The following is a 16,483-nucleotide window of genomic DNA, read 5'->3' on the forward strand; positions in this document are numbered from 1 at the left end:
ACACACACACACATCTGCGGCATTATGCATACACACAACCGAGGCCGCAGGAAATAAACAAAGTAGGTTGTGTTCAATTAAAAAGCTTTGCTCCAAATGTGATCCTCAGCCGCTTTTGGAAAAGATCTCATCATTATTCTCGGCTGCTTCTTAGTTGTTTTTCCCTCCATTTCTTCCGTAATATTCAGTTCCGGGGAGTAATGAAATCAAATTGACCGTTTGCCTAAACCCACACCCACCCGCCCCTGAACAGCGATTGTCCAATCATAACTGAGCCGCCATAAATAAGCACAGCAGGCCTGTCAACCTTTGGATGTCTTCACACGCTGCAGTGGTGTGCACGAGGCTCTGGTGGCAGCAGAGTCGGAGGGGTTCTGTCTGCTGCATGAGCTTTCCAAAAAACTGAAATCACAACAGCATAAGCTGAAGGTTTGGAATAAACTGGTAAGGTATCTGCACTGGCACAAGCTGCAACTACTAGCATGTCCAGCTAACTAGCTTACGGATAGCGGCAACATACTGTTGTAAGTTGTATCTCCATTATTTTTATTCTAGGGGGAGAAGTTACATTAAAGCCTCTTCCCAGTTGAGCATACAATACACTGTATGGGATGCTGGTTGGTTGGAGGGTGATCCTGGATGCTACTGCATGAAACACAGTGACATTAGCAGCCCTGCAGTGTTTATCAGGTAAGGGGAACTTGACACACAACCCCAGTGAGAGTTTAAATCAATAAGGGGGAATATCTGAGCTTTGTTACAAGGCCAAGTGTGTTTCCATCTACGGTAAGTTATGCGGCAGGATTAAGCTGCAACAAAACAAGTGTCTTATCTTACAATTTCCTCATCATATTGCACAGTAACATTAGGGCTAACTTGGGCTAGCTGATTTCTGCTCCTTTATTCCCATGTCTCCACCACAGACTGGTGAGACTCTCGAAAACTAGCATCAGTCATGCGTGATATCGAGTATCCACTCGCTCACATTTACAACCCTTTCACACGGTTCTGACTCAAATCACTTTTACACGGCAGTTTAAACCAACTCGGAGTTAGCATAACTAGCTAGCTTGCTTTAGCTGTTCAAATGTGTAAGCAGCATCTTGTAAAACTGTCGCTAAAAGTTGCTAGCTAGAAATTAGGGGCCTTCTTTTGTCTACCTATGCTGGAAATCAGGGACCCAGCGTTTAAAATATAACAAAAAAAATAAAAATTTAAAAAAAGATATAAAAATCACCAATATTTGTAAACTGGGTCAAAAAGAATAGACAGCTCGACAGGGTTAGTGGTTGGTAAGGGGCTATTCCTGCTAAGCGTACAGTAAATTAGCTTAGCCACAACAGTGTGAAAATGCTAAACAGTTAGAAGAAGAACTCACCATTCTACACAAGTGTTGCCTCATATGCAATTATAGAACTTAACAATGTAGTACTTGTTGTTGTGGGAAGGATTCAGATGCTAACTGCTGAGGCAGGCTAATCTGATTACAGTAACTCAAACTGATTATTTTACATATGCCCTATTTATCCAGGTAGATGATCAAGAGATTATTGTGGCGCGTACTCCTCTCAGGTGTCACATTCTCTGGCACGTATGCGCTCACAGAAGAACAATACGCCGGTCTGTCACAGCAGGATTGTGCACAAACACATTCCGCGCTCACACGCCGCCAGCCAGGGCAGATAAACAAACCCCGGCAGACTTTACACAAACGCAGAGGAATTCCAATCTAACCCGGCAAAACAAACGCTGTGTACTGATGTGCGGGCGCGTCATAATTGAAGTTTATTTCCAAAAGCAGCCCCCTATAGTTTCATCTGCCAGTTTACCTTGAACATCGATCATTTAAAAAAAAAAAAAAAAAAACAATCTACAGAGATTTCAAGTTCATTGTGAAAGGGAAGGAATGCTTTCTGACAAAGACGCTGTGTTGCCGGCGTCGGGGGTGGTCTCGTGGTTAAAGGGTCCCACAGCTGAAGGATTGCGGGTGCTTTGTTCACATCTACCCTGCTGTAGTGTCCTTGAGCAGGGAGGTGGAGGGGGCGGGTGGGGGGGAGTCGGCGACAATTTGTGCAAGGAGGAAAACGCACAGAATGACCTCACTCGGGGAAAGTACAGAAGCATTTGCATCCATTGTGATGACCGGTTTCTTTCACGGTGTTACAGGGCGATTGCACACACTCGTGAGAAGTCTTCCAGCTTGTGGTTGTTCCACCTGCCTGCTGTTGTTCTCTTTAAAATGAGGGAATTTATGTGGAGGGACACAAAGCCCAGGGCGCTGCCAGTCAAGTAATGATGAAACAATCACCGCGTATTGAGCTCAGTTAAAGATTTAAAGTGCAAAAAAAAAAAAGAAGAAGAAATAAACATTTGTGTGGCTAATTGTGCATTACCATAAAACAGCTCTTGGAAAAAAAACATTTAGCGAAAATGAAATCCCTTTGAAGCTAACACAGTTCTGTCATGCTGCCTACACCCGGTGTTTTATTCTCAAATTATGTGTGTTTTGCTTATTTAATCCGTATTCTGTCAGGTAAATACGCTGTCCGATATATGCGTGTTTGCACTTAGCCACATTTCTGTTTTTCTTCCTCCGGATTTTCCCACGAAAGCAGCCCAAGATCCCACGTGCAATTTGACCATTCAGAATCACTCTCATCACTCTGAACCCACACCAGAAATTGCCGTGGAAGCCTTGGAAAGGGTTTTCCATCTTTAGATTTCTTAAATCAGATCAGAAAAGAAAAAAAAAAAGAAAGAAAAAGCTCCAGTTACGTCGGGGCTTTGGGGCGTGCGGGTGCCAGACTTGCTGGATTAGTCTTAACAGCTGAAGCACGCAGTTTGCTCGATTGGTGATGAAGGGGGCTTTTTGGATGAGCAGTGCTCGTCTTCTAGGGCTTGTTTGTGCCACAACTTGATTTGCATACATTTCGCAGACCGAGATGAAAAATCTCCACTTACAGTTCAAGCTACTGAAGCGCAAAAATATGCAGATAGCCCTCGCAAAGCTTCTCTTGGTGATTCTGGACGCGAATCTCCGTTGTTATGTAGCGGCACCTGATTGTTGACGGATGGAAGAAAAAGGCAGGCTTTTCTCCAGCCACACTCACCTGCCGTATGTGTTTTTGTTACTGTATTTCATTTCAAGCATGTGTGGAATTTGATGGGAATGTGCTGGGAACTTTATGCGCTGGAAAGCCAAACTAATTAACAATGAAAGACTTGTTCTGTTCCGCAAAGGCCTGTGCAACACGCAAGATACAGAACAGTTTTCATCATGCTGAATGCTCGCACGTCACACCTATTTCAAGTCTTTAATGCATCATCGTTGCCGCGAGGAAGTGTGCGCATAACAAGATGAGAGGTTGCACGAAGAGCCGGGAAGTTTTTCATGTTAAGTTCAAAGTTTCGGACTAACCACGGGGAGGCGGATTTCTACCTGCACACATTTCCCGCGATCAAATTGTGTCATGAGACCTTTCTCTAAACGATGCCAGGCCGAGTTCAAAGCAAATTCTGTTCAAAGGAAATCTGATTTAATTTTCACTCAGTCAAGTCTAAATGTGATCATGCCAAAGTCATCCTGGTTAGCGCCACACCCTTTGAGATGCTCAAGAAGGCGAGCTTTTGGATCCCTAAAGACACTTTTCAATCCATCAAGAAGGATTTCACACCACTTGTGCTGTGGCAGCCTCCCATTTGCTTTTGCAGGTAGCAGCAGTCCGTGAGAGTGGAGTTTTATTCAGAGTGTCAGTCTTTTTCTCTCTCTTCACGCTTCTCCGGCTCATTCCCTGATTTTGGAACCTACAGTCCTTGGACTGTGATCCACTGCTCGGTGTTTTAAAAGACACTGAATCAAATATATTTGAGCTTCGGTAGCATCCCATTGTGTTTTTGATATTAAATATATCAATCATTGTGTGGGAGCAGGGGGTTTTCGGAAAGGTTAATGTGTCATTTTCAAACGACCGCGGACCGACTGTCTGCCGCTGTAAGAATATTAAGAGCGATTTCAGCGACTACAAAAGGCTTCGGCAAGCTATTAGGACGACTACGCAACCTGCGCCTCAGCACGACAGAGATATTACTCTCCTTTTTTAATGTCACTTTCATGTTCGGTTGAGCAGGAACAGGCTGAAGGGTCCGGACTGACGCCAGTCGTTTTGGGGGCGACTTGTAATTAGCCACTGATGCAACACACCTGTGAGATTCCAGGCGGCGATCTCGAGTTTGTGCCACACCAATTACCATTGCAAATGGTACTTTTGGGCAATTTTTCGTTTTATGCAAATGTATACTTCTACTCCCCTACGTCTCGGAGGAAAATGTTTCACTTTTCACTCCGCTGCCTTTGACAGCTTTAAGTTACACTTCCTGTCCTGTGATTTGGAATTGGACTTTATGTAATAAACTGAGGGATTTTCCTTCACGGGATAAGTCCAATTCTCCTACTTAACGGTAAGAATTGTCCGTCAAATTCATGCTCGAAGCAAACAGGGAGGCAGCCTGTCACCAGAGTAACCGCGAACTGCTGCTAACCCGAGCCGGTTAGCTCAGCTAGCTGCGCAGCTAGCAGTCCCGACTGGTGTCTCAGATAAGAGAAAAGGAGTGTTGGTGTTCATGCCACTAGCACAGGCCGGGATTCAGTAGATCTCATCTCATGAGAGTTGCGGGGATGTTATCGCTTTATCCCCCTTTTCTAGGGGTCGCAGGGGTTACTGGATCTTTCTGGGCAAGGGCAGAGGCCACCCTCAAAGTGCCAACTGCACATCAGGAACAATTTTGGGGTTTAGTATCTTGCTCAAGGACACTTCGACATGCAGCTCAGCTCCACCCTAGGGGAGCCGAGATTCGAACCAGCGACCTGCTCTACCCGCTGAGCTACAGCCGCCCCAGAGCCAGTAGATCATTTCTTCTATTATTTCTTATCAGGGAGTCTGCAACTTAATTTCTCCACCGTTGAGAGTTTAATTGAGTGCAAAACATCAGAAGTGCCACAGGACAGGAGCAAACACTTTCCACCGCAAACACATTTTGACTCGTCGCAGCGCAGGAGAAAAGGCACAGGTGTTGCTAATAACATTTACGGCGGCTCTGTCCTATGCAAGTGTCCCCGTGAGCCATGGCGGTGTGACAATGAGCCGGCATGAGCGATATCAGGGCCCCCAGAAGCCGGAGCTGCTTAACGAAAAATTCGGCCGTGATTGATTTTATTTTGTCCACGTCTGCGCCTTTTTTCCCAACAGCGTGACAAGACAAAATGTCTTCCATTAAAAAAAAAAAAAAGGGCCTATGGCTGAGTTACACGGTGCGTCTACGGGAAGCTCCTCGACATTTGCCAGTGACCGATCAGGCTTTTGTCAGAGTGTGTGAGAAAACCCCGCCACCACAACTGTGGTTAGCAGAACTGGATCGTCCTTCGACCGTCTGTTTGTAGCAAATCTGAAACTCTGCGGTGAAACTAATGAAATTCTGTTAGCGTTGGCAGCCCCTTAAAGCAAAGAGACCCAGCACTTCAGTTCAATTATAGATAAACATCTGAGGTACACTCCTGTATTTAAAGGATTAAGTCATTGACATACATAAAAAAAAAAATAAAAATAGCAGGTTTTTTTCTTTTTCTTTTTCTAGATGGGTCTCAAGCAGCTGTGGTCAGATAATAATCTTCATCACATCAGAGGCGGATGACATGTCCCCCTCCTATCTGATATTACACACAAAAAAATATTGTCCCTGAAAATCGGATCCAATTCTATAACACACCCGGCAGTGGAGGGGATTTTGTCCGTTCGCCAGCGGCAGATCCAGCATGCCGGTCGTCATAAATATAAAGGAGACGCGGCCAAGGATTCCTTTCTGGTAAATAGCTGTAACCAACCGTTTGTGTTTACATCTGCCGCGGCCAAAGAGAGTAAACAGAGTGAGAAAGAGGTACAACAGCCCGCTATTGCGAATGCTGCGAAACATGCCAAAGAAACGAGCCAGCCACCCCCACTCCGTCCCCAACACCCCCCCACAATAACACCTCCCAAAAATACTCCCCCAAAACCCCTGATCCTCTCACTCTGCCCGCTGCCTAAAAGGGAGGAAAGTGAATGAGTCACCCTCCTCCCTCTCCATCTCTCCCTCCTCTCCCCCCCCCCCCCATCTCTTTATTGAGGCAGCTGCACCCTTTGACCTTTGCGCTTGTGGAATGTGTGTGTGTGTGTGTGTGCAGACCAGCAGTGGTGTGGGTTCGGTGGTAAAGGGGAGCGAGATGGGTGAAGGCAGGCGGGGGGGGAGTCGGTGAATTTGGGAGACGGAGGGAGGAGGGGAGAGGAGGGGAGAGGTCGCTTTTTCTCCCCGCTACAAAAGCTGTCAGGGGGAACAATAAGCATGGAGAATGGTGTGTGTCCAGGGAGGCACTGAGCCGTGTTAGTGTGCGAACCGGGCGAGGGAGAGGGCATAAGAAGGAAAGGAAGGGGACAGAAAGAGGAGAGACAAATGATGGAGATTGAAAGTAGATGAGAGGACTGCGGAGGGGAAGGAAAGATGATGAGATAGAGGAGAGGCATGGGGAGAGGGGAGGCTGAGAATGATGGGGGGGGGGGGGGATGATGGGAGAGAGGGACAGGGGAGTGCAGAAGGGTATTTGTTTTGTCTAGCAGCTCTCTTAAATACTGAACTTCCGTTGCCAAAGGAAACAGAACACAAGACCCAGCATCGGAACATGTGTGTGTGTGTATGTGTGTGTGTGTGTGCGCGTGTGTGTGGCCAGCATACCAAAGGGGCCCTGCTCCTCCTCACTGTACCGATGACATCAGTATGGTTAGCGCTTTACATTCGCCAAAGTCCTCATTAAGTTTATCTGCGCGAGTGAATGAGTGTGTGTCGCCGTGTGTGTGTCGCCGTGTGTGCGTGCCCTGCTTTCAAACTACGCGCATTTCAGACTTCAGACTACACACCGTGCAGCTGGCTGCAGACAAAGGTGTTCATCGCGCTTTGTTTCAAAGATGCGGGCGCGAGGGTGTATGAGTGTTTGAACAGTTGCAGGGGCGGAAGGGAGCGGGGGTGAGGGTAGCTGAGTGGAGACTTTGAATGCAGTGTGTGTGTGTGTGTGTGTGTGTGTGTGTGTGTGTGTGTGTGTGTGTGTGTGAAAGGGGGGGGTTTCAGTGATAGGGGTGTTTTGCTTTGAAAGCAAACTGGGGGGGGGGGGCGGCAAGCCCCTACCACGACCCCCGAAAACAGCCACACACACACACACACACACACACACACACACACACACACACACGGAGTGAAAGTATTGATTTTCGAGCTGGTGTGTGAGGTGTGGTAAGTGGCTGGTAATAGCGGGAGAAGAGTTTTGTGAAGTGGCGCGGGTTAAGAAGTTTGGCTGCTGGATAGAGGTTTTATCCGTAGGATGGGGGCAGCGCTGATGGGATGAGATGGACGGAGGTCAAAAAACACTTCAGTGTCCCTACGAGGCGAAGAGAGATTTTTTTCAAAAACCACTAAAACCAGCAGAATAAAGCATCTCCACCAGCAGAGAGTCCATACGGGCGTGGGAAAAAAAACAAAAACCAAACTGTAGTTCTGTGCATGCCTGTATTGCACATGTGCTCTGCTGCATACATTCATGCGCACGGCACATTATGCACCAGCATGGGCACTTCACGCACACTTATACACACACCTCCACAAAGTACTTTACGCATACTTAAGCGCTAAACGCACGTGCGAGTACACCCGGATTGCGGGGTGAACACAGACGCACACTCGAGTACGATAGTATAGTATAAGAATGTACACGCACACGCGCTGCACAGTCGAGGCAAGTGAAAATTATGCTGCTGTGCCATCAAGTACATTATGCAGAAACATGAACACATTACACAGACACTTATGTACGACGCTCTTATATAATTACATAGACACACGTGCGAAAGCTGCATATATGTACATACACACATGGTGGGGGCAAAGTGTGCACATGCTCGTACATGTCACCAGACACATTATGCACACACAGTTCCTTAAGTAAATTATACACAACGCACACACAAGCATACATACACTTGGGTGCTTTCGCAGACACGAGGGACCAGGCGTGAATAATCTATAAATGCCGAAATGTGAGCTGGAGTTCAATCCACGCCAACGTGTATAGTATCGTTTATATAAGCCCCCCGTTCACGTTAAAACCATTGATGCGTCGAGAGAACTTCCGAGGCGCTGCCCCCGCTCATTTCGATAGAAGTTGCACACTTGGGGCGCAAAAAAACCCAGTTCACCAGGATTCTGCAATTTGAGGCCTACAGCACATCGGAGGCCGTCTGAGCTGGCTGACGTCCTTCTGACTGGCGCTCAGATAACGAGACCTATAAATCTCATCTCTCATCAGATGTTAAACACAAATAGTAACTTAAGAATGTACGTGACGGTCAGAAAAGTGCATTCGTTGTTTATAATCTCTTCGTAATGACTGTATTTTTAGAAAGAGTAGGGGGAAATAAAATGCTGATGCCTCTCGCTGGGATATCACACCTATTTCTGGACAAGAGAATACACAATAGATGTTTTGTTTTCAGTGTTAGACGATAGCATGATTATTAGATCCTAGATGCCTCGCATTAGCCCACGCTGAGTGGGCACTGCAGGCCGATCCAAGCAGGAGTCGCCGTTTCGTGAGCGTATTCAGGAACCTGCAGGCAATTAAATACAGTTCAGGTAGGAGGAGTGATCAGCTTGCCTGAGCGCTGCGCGGCTTTTTATAGTATTCCAAAAAAAAGGATTTTACAACCGAGTAAAGTTGTCGCCATGGCAGTCATTTCAACCCCCTAATCGCGATGATCTGCAAGGTAACCATTAGAAACGCTGTGTTCCCATCGAATCGCAAGTGACAGATGCTTACTCTGATCCCATTTGAATTGTTCATGTGTATTCAATGTCAAAATTCGAACAGGGTGAAATGAAAATATTCCTCTCTCGCCACTGGCTGCAATTCTTTTTTATGAAATAAGGTCCCAAGGTACCAGAAGAGGCATGTCTTTGCCTGTCGATGACAAGTAATCTCCATCCTGTCATTTGACTGGCTGGGTTGCAAGATGTCGCTGCGGCAAAGGCTGGGCCAGTTTCAACTCCTTTGCCGGGCGAACTGCATTCAGTTCGCAGAGGACGCCTGCATTGGCATCCCCGCCGCACGAACTCAGTTGCCTCGTTCGACAAACCGAGGGCGGGGGGGCTGCATTTTTTTCACACAGGGCTGTTGATCGGCTCCTGGGTTGAAAAACGCTCACAAGACGAGCTACAGCGGAGACGTTCGGAGGCGACAGAAACCTGGATTCGCGCGGTTTGCCGCAGAAGTACCTCGTCGTGTCTCGAGGAAGTTTACAGTCGAAACATCGGCGCTTTCAAAGAGCGCTTTTCCGCCAAATCCTTGCTGCAATACGAGCGTCTTGGAAAAGCAGTCTTTCAGGAGCTGGGAAATGCCAGCTGAGCATGTACAGAAGGCCTCGTTCAGCAGACCCGCTGCCAGCGGCAGTTAAATAGGCACAGAGAGGAATAACATCCTTAAGACCTGTGAAATCCTCTGCTGCGTCTGTCCTTGTTTGCCGACATGCTCGATCTATGTTTTTGTTTTTTCCCTCTGATGAAACAGGTGGTCTCTGTATAGATCCGACAGCCCGTCCCCCCCACCCCTCCACTCCACTCCACACGCTTTCCTACTCCCTTTAGGTTTCCTCCATGATAGCTAAAGCATGCTTTTCCTCCCCGATGCTTTCACGGCATCCCCGTCTCCCCCCATCCTCTCTTCTCCTCTCATTCTCCGCTCCTCCCTCTCCTCCTCCCCCTCCTCCTCCTCGCCCCTCAGCATTACACGCAACAGCTGCCAGTGTCTCCTGGAAGGAAAAATGATGCTTGTCCAAAAAACAACTGATTTCTCTCCCTCCGTCTCCTTTTCCTCGTCCACTCAGCCTCCGTCTGTGCCCCTCACTTCCCCTCCTCTGTCGACCAGTTAGGCCCCCCCCCCCCAATCTGTCTCTCGTCCTCTCGCTGCATTTGAAGCGTGTACCACGTTACATCCAGGCAGGCAGGCTGAGGACAGTGGTGATGGTTTCCTGTCTGCCATGCGTGCACATGTAAGGTCCCAGGTTGCCTTTATCATCTCATCTGACAGATACACTGATCGCGCCATGGTGCACGAAAGCGCAGACTTTCTCTCTCTCTCTCTCGCTCTCTCTGTCTCTCACGCTCACACACACACACACACACACACACACACACGTGCTGTCAGACATGACTGGGGCTCAGTCGAGACCAGGTTCTTCAAATGAATGATTGGGTCAAAGGGATGAGATTTTTTTTTTCTTTTTTTTTTTTCAGACAAATCTGGCCATGAAATGTTGCACACACACACACACACACACACACACAAATGCCACAAAAGCTATTCACATGCAGTCGTGGAGAGGAGGACAATTGCTAAGCAGAACAGTGCAGTTGGTATTGTATCGTGTCGAGCGAAACAAGTGTGACAATAAAGAGAAAGGACACTCAGACACACACACAAGAGCGATGTACCTATAGTAACAGACTTTTTTAAAGGTCTAAAGGATAAGTGTGTGTTCCCGTGTGTGTGTGTGTGTGTGTGTGTGTGTGTGTGTACTTCTGTTATATTCACCTAGGTGTTTAAAGGGTTTGTTAAGGGTCTTGTTTTATTTTGTCCTCTGCGGCGGTGCGATAGAGGGAATTTCATTATGCAAATCTATGTCTCTCTGCTGATGAGCATGCCCTCAGGCCTCTGTCTCGCACACAATGGCACTCACACACATACATACAACCCCGTGAAAAACACTCCGTCTCCGTCACATACGCTCACGCATATAAATACGCTCATCCATGCAGTCTGCGTCTCTTTTCTCCCACACACACACACACACACACACACACTGAGACGCACACATGCCCAGACGCTCACGAAAACACGCGTGACTGTGCTGCGCAGACACAGTCACGCATATCATGTCTGAGACTGGAGGCACGGCAGGGCAGAGTGTGTGCGTGTCTGTGAGTGTGAGTGTGTGTGTGTGTGTGTGTGTGTGTGGGAGCTTGTGCGTGTGGTGAGGCTAAAAGGGGCTGCTTAAGGTTACAAACCATTACAGGGGTTACAGACCATTTCCCCCAAGTCCCTTGTACGTGGCTGCACTGGATACCCCTTTACACACACACACACACACACACACACACACACACACACACAGTTGGAGATATGCACACTCAAAGTAGCTGCCACAGCACAGTGACACACACTGATGTGTCACACACAAAAACCTAAAAACAAACACGTTAAAAAGAAGAACACAAAATCAGCCTGCTTGTGCACCGACACACACACACACAATCATGTGCCTTGGCATACACACAACACACACATGATATATAACACATAAATACATGTCTGCATGCAAAAGGTCAACTTACACACACACACACATACACACACAAAAGGGGAGCCCTACCCCATGTGGATGTGACCCAATGACCCTGCTGTCACACACAGTGCCCATCTGCCACAGAGAGGCACAGAGGGAGGGGACAGAGGGGCGGGGGAGGTTGGATTTGGGGTGATGGGGGTGTAAGTAAGTGCTCCGGGGGAGGTGGGGGCCACCGGAGCAACTTAGGCCGGAACAGAAGAAAGAAAGAATGTGTCTTCACGGTGAATTTTCAGTTCACTTTTGCACAGATGTGCTGTTTGGTGCCCCGGAGAAGTTTTAGTAGTTTTTGGACCCCCCCCCCCCCATTCTTTCTTCTTTCTCCCATGTGCTTCCCCTTTCTTACCAAGACACCAACACACACACACACACACACACACATACACACACCTCAAGAACAAAATGTACTGCTGTTAGCCCGGGGCTGATCTATGCAGAACCCTCACCTCTCCTTAAACCTGGAGCCGTCTCAGGATTCCTATGGTAAATAAAGAAAATACTCGGAGAAGTGGGCTGACTACTGTCCTGAATGTAGAACAGATGAGGAACAGAGACATCAGAGGCTGGGGAACACCGATGGGGGGAGGAGGAGGTTGATGCAAAAAACAAAAAAAACAAAACTGTGCATCCCCATTTTTGGCGATTTTTTTATTATTTTTTTTTTTCCCCATTTCCAATAAATGCATTAAATCAGCTTAATTCTGCAGGCTTGTCAAATCGTTTCGGAAAAGCTGCTCGTTAAATAGAGAGAAAAGCATCGCCCTTGTTCTGAAAGACTGCCTTGTTTCCTCAGTTTTTGGAGATATGAGGTTTTCCCTTGATGTGGAAACTTGTAATAATAATAGAAAATCGGTTCCAGTCGAGAGGAATTTTGGCTTCATGGAGGTTTGATGGAAACTTTTTGGTGCACAGGCGTAGCCCCCCCAAAAAACAGAAACAAAGACAGGGAGGACGGGTCTGTTGTGCAAATCTGGTTATAGTTTGGCAGATATACGATCTGCAGTTATATCGCGCAGTTATTGCTTTTTTTTTATTACATATCATATATTGGCATCCACTGCCAATATGATGGCAGTTCCTCTCTGACCGATGCCGCCTGAAAACAGCCTGTAAAATCCTGCAATAAAGTTTTATTCTCTGCGCAGACTATGTTTCATTATTTGACTGCGTGGTTATAATTTTTGGTGAATTAATTTCGCATTTAAATGCCAGCCATAACCGCACAACATATTGGACGATGACATCTTTGCTTCTCAAAACATCGGGCCTTTTTTTTTATACATGCAGATTGGGGTTCGGAGATGATCGAAAAATTTGATATGGACAGACAATGGAGGAGGAGAGGGAGGAGGAGGAAGATTAAGAGAAGGAGATGAAAAGTGGGGATGAGGCGCCCCGGCCTCTTCCCCGGAAGAGAGGAGGAGGAGGAGGGAGGGAGGTTGTGCAGGAGAGCAGGGGGTGCGAAGGATATCCAGAGGGGACCAACTGTAGTGGTGTCAGACGCGGGTGCTGCCAGCACACATCCTGCCAACACACACCAGGAGCCAGACACACACACACACACATGCATGCACACACACCCCCAGGCCTGGCCCTGAGTGTGCGAACAACCCTGCCAACTGTACCCCCACTACCACCATCACCACCAATCCACCCTCACCCCCCACAACCCCTGAAGACCCAATCTGGAATCAGTCTACAGCGACAGCTCTGGTGCCAAGCTCGCCCCGCTGCTGGCCCTGCTCGTGTATATTTCACCAAGTTAGAGACGCGGGATGACTGAGCTCTCGACACAAAGACTGATTGCACATCACACTGCTTAGAGGTTGAAATGCATTGTGAATTGTTTGAGAATATTTGTATTCTTCTGAAATGCCGGAGCAAAAATCAATTCAGTTGTATAATGCTGGGAGCGGCGCGTTGTGAAGAGATTGTTTTCCATAGGCAACCATTAGCCTTGGAGAACCTTTGTGTTCAGACCCGCAATTTATTTACTCCCCAGAGTGAAGTGGTGGTTCAGCCGACACATGTAGTACCATTTACAGCCGATGTTGCGGATTTAAATTCTGCTCACAACCTTTGTTGCATGTCATCTCCCCACCTGCTTTTCCCTGTCTGAGCCAGATGCATGCTATCTAAGGAGAAATGCCTGAAAAAAGAAAAAAAAAAAATCATTGTTTGAAATCCCATAATGCATCTTTAAACCTCTTCTCAGCCCAGCCCCCCCGCCTCCAAGCGGCACTAACCCCTAACCCTCTTAATTCCCTCATCATGTTTATGCAAATTCCATTTGTATGTAATTCATGTACATAATGGATGCTGCTATCACCTATGGGACAGACCAGCCATGTATATATATTTATATACATGTTTCCCTATTACAGGAAAACTGATTAAGATTATATAAGGAGTCTGCAGATGAAAGAAATGTGTTTTTTTCCCTAATATTTCATACAAGGCTAGGCTTCTAAATCTGATTATGTAAAGACTGCACCGTAACCCTGGGTGCTTTGTAGATTCATGTTTAAAGATTGTCAAAATAATCACACTCCAAAAGATTTGGTTGAAGCCTTGCGACTATCGCTCACAGTAGCTTCTCTCACATTGTTCTCAAATGGCAGTCTTTTGAAAAGAGCTGAGGTGTGTTCGCATAAACAGAGACCTGGTTAACTATTAGCAAGACCAGGAGTCTCCGGCGCTCTGTGAAGCTGCACTTTAGCACTAGGGTGCTTTGAGCTGAATGCTAACATCCCTATGCTAACATGCTCGATGCGACACATGCTGAAGTTTAGCAGACATAGGTTGTTTCCTATGTCCAGTATCTTATTTAGCATGTTTGCCTTGACTTGTGGACTACCGTTTTGAAGCTTCAAGTTTGGTATTATGACTGTCGCCATCTTGTTTTGTGGAGCCAGAAGTGATCATATTTGGAACAAGAGATCGGAGCATTGCTCAACCTTTGTCATGCTTGACAGTTGCCCTGGTTGCGACTTGTCAGTTGAAGTAGCAATACCCTGCTTATCGCCAATTTTACTTACCCCGGGATGTAGAGGAGTTCAGTTTTATGAAGGTTGGGCTTGAGGTGGTGCGCAGTTGTCCAGGCGGAGGAATCTGCCAGTCCTTCCGAGATGCTTGATGTAACATTAGAGGCTGGGGGAAGAGAGAGGAACAGTTGTGTGTCATCTGCATGACAGTGGTTTAGACCATACACTTATTAGAAAAGTGTTTACTGGTGTAATAAACAAAAAGTTGACATATATTGGTGGATAAGGGAATCCTCTGACCTGCTGGTGATGCTGGATGAAAACAAGGCATTCCTAAAGTGCATACGGATTCATCCTCCTGGGACTATGAATGTATTTATCAAATAGTTGTTAAGATTTCTGCCTAGACAAAAGTGGCAGAGCTACAAAATCAGAGTCAAAAACAATTTCATATCAACAAAAGCCTCAAATTATTCCTGAATAAATGCTTGTCATGTTCTTGGAATGCTTGTTGATGTTTGCTGGTATGAAACAAACAGCTTTTTGATTTAATTCAGCCTCTTTTCACAGATTTTCTCAGACACCGTGAGGGAAACTGGATTCTGTGCACCAACCTAAACAAGCCGTGACTCGTCCTGTACTGGCCTGCATCAACACATCTGGTGGGCATCTATACAGGGCATAATGTACCGTCAGATCATACAGAAGTTCATGAGAATGTCGAATAAATCATTCTCCTACAAGGCTGACATGTATACCTTGAGATGTCTCAACAGCAAGACAAACAAAAAAAAACCTAATCGCTTTGATTCCGGGGCTAACATTGGAGAAGGCAATCCTACAATTTGCTAAACAAACTCCATCCCTTTTGCCTGTAAACGATTTCCTATTATAAACACATGTTGGAGATGAATCACTCTTTAGTTCAACTCTCAGAGAGGACATTTCAGACAAGTTCCCCCTCCTGTTTTCCATTTGGCTGTTTAATTGTCTCAGCGCTGTCAACAGACTATCAAGGTAATTAGCCATGACTGCACAACAACACAATCAGACAGACAGGAATGAACTGCAGCCTCCGAACATGATACTTAGAGAGGGAATGGGTGGGAACGACTTAATGTGGGCGCACGTATGCGCGCACACACCCGAGTGTGCACGCATCCGGGCGTAGACGTACACCGACACACACAACCTCTCATGCACAGTCATTACCGTACCCTGAGTACATAGTTCCATGCCACACATTATATTTCCTTCGCCAACCATAACCCTCCACCCACCTCCTCCTTAATCCTTCTACCTCTTACAACTCTCTCTCCCCTCTCTCTCTCTCTCTCTCTCACACACACACACACAGTTACTAAACCAAAACCTCATTTCCTCTGCGCCTCGAGCTATAGGAGCAGTGTTAATTGCGAGAAGGTGGGGAGTGAGCAGGGGTGTGCTTTTGTGTGTGTGTGTGTCAGGCCGCGGGTTCACGAGCTTTGTAGGTGCGCCTAAGCCGTTACAACTGTATATGTGTGCATTTCAATATGTGCGAGTGTGTGTGTGTGAGTGCTCATTTCTTTTAAGTGTGTAGGCAGTCTCTCCTATGCCAGTCTGGGCATAGCTCCAGGGTTTCCTGCGCCACCTGGGCATCTGTGAGTCCTAGTGCCTGTCACCGGGTACCGTCCCAGCTGGAGTGTGTGTTTCTCCTTGTGCGCGCGCGTTTGTGTTTGTGTGCGTCGGCCGAGGAGGGGCCGCCCATGATGAGCCTTTAGTGCCAGCAGCAAACACCATTGTCTTATCCGTGCCTTATCCTTTGAGCCATGGGGGCCCGTACACAAACAGACACACACACACACACACACACACACACACACACACACACACACACACACACACACACAGAGTCTCTCTCTCACAAAGAGTGTACATCTGGTTCCCACCTCCGCCTCTTTCTCCAGAGTGGATCCTTCCCTTTTAAAAACATTACCGATAGAAAAAGACACAGGGAATTAGGAGGGAGGAAAAGGGAATTCGATT

The 16,483-nt window shown here is 47.0% G+C and overlaps 1 long non-coding RNA gene across 1 annotated transcript; it reads left to right on the top strand.

Annotated features, from left to right (window-relative positions):
* Nucleotides 1–307: 307 nt before the first annotated feature.
* On the top strand, nucleotides 308–15,141 carry LOC119027587. Its single transcript, XR_005077420.1, has 3 exons — nucleotides 308–444; nucleotides 556–690; nucleotides 15,029–15,141. It is a non-coding gene; the product is annotated as an uncharacterized LOC119027587 (long non-coding RNA).
* The last annotated feature ends 1,342 nt before the right edge of the window (nucleotides 15,142–16,483 follow it).

Source organism: Acanthopagrus latus, chromosome 10 (genome assembly GCF_904848185.1).
Source record: "Acanthopagrus latus isolate v.2019 chromosome 10, fAcaLat1.1, whole genome shotgun sequence".
NCBI classification, from domain to species: domain Eukaryota; kingdom Metazoa; phylum Chordata; class Actinopteri; order Spariformes; family Sparidae; genus Acanthopagrus; species Acanthopagrus latus.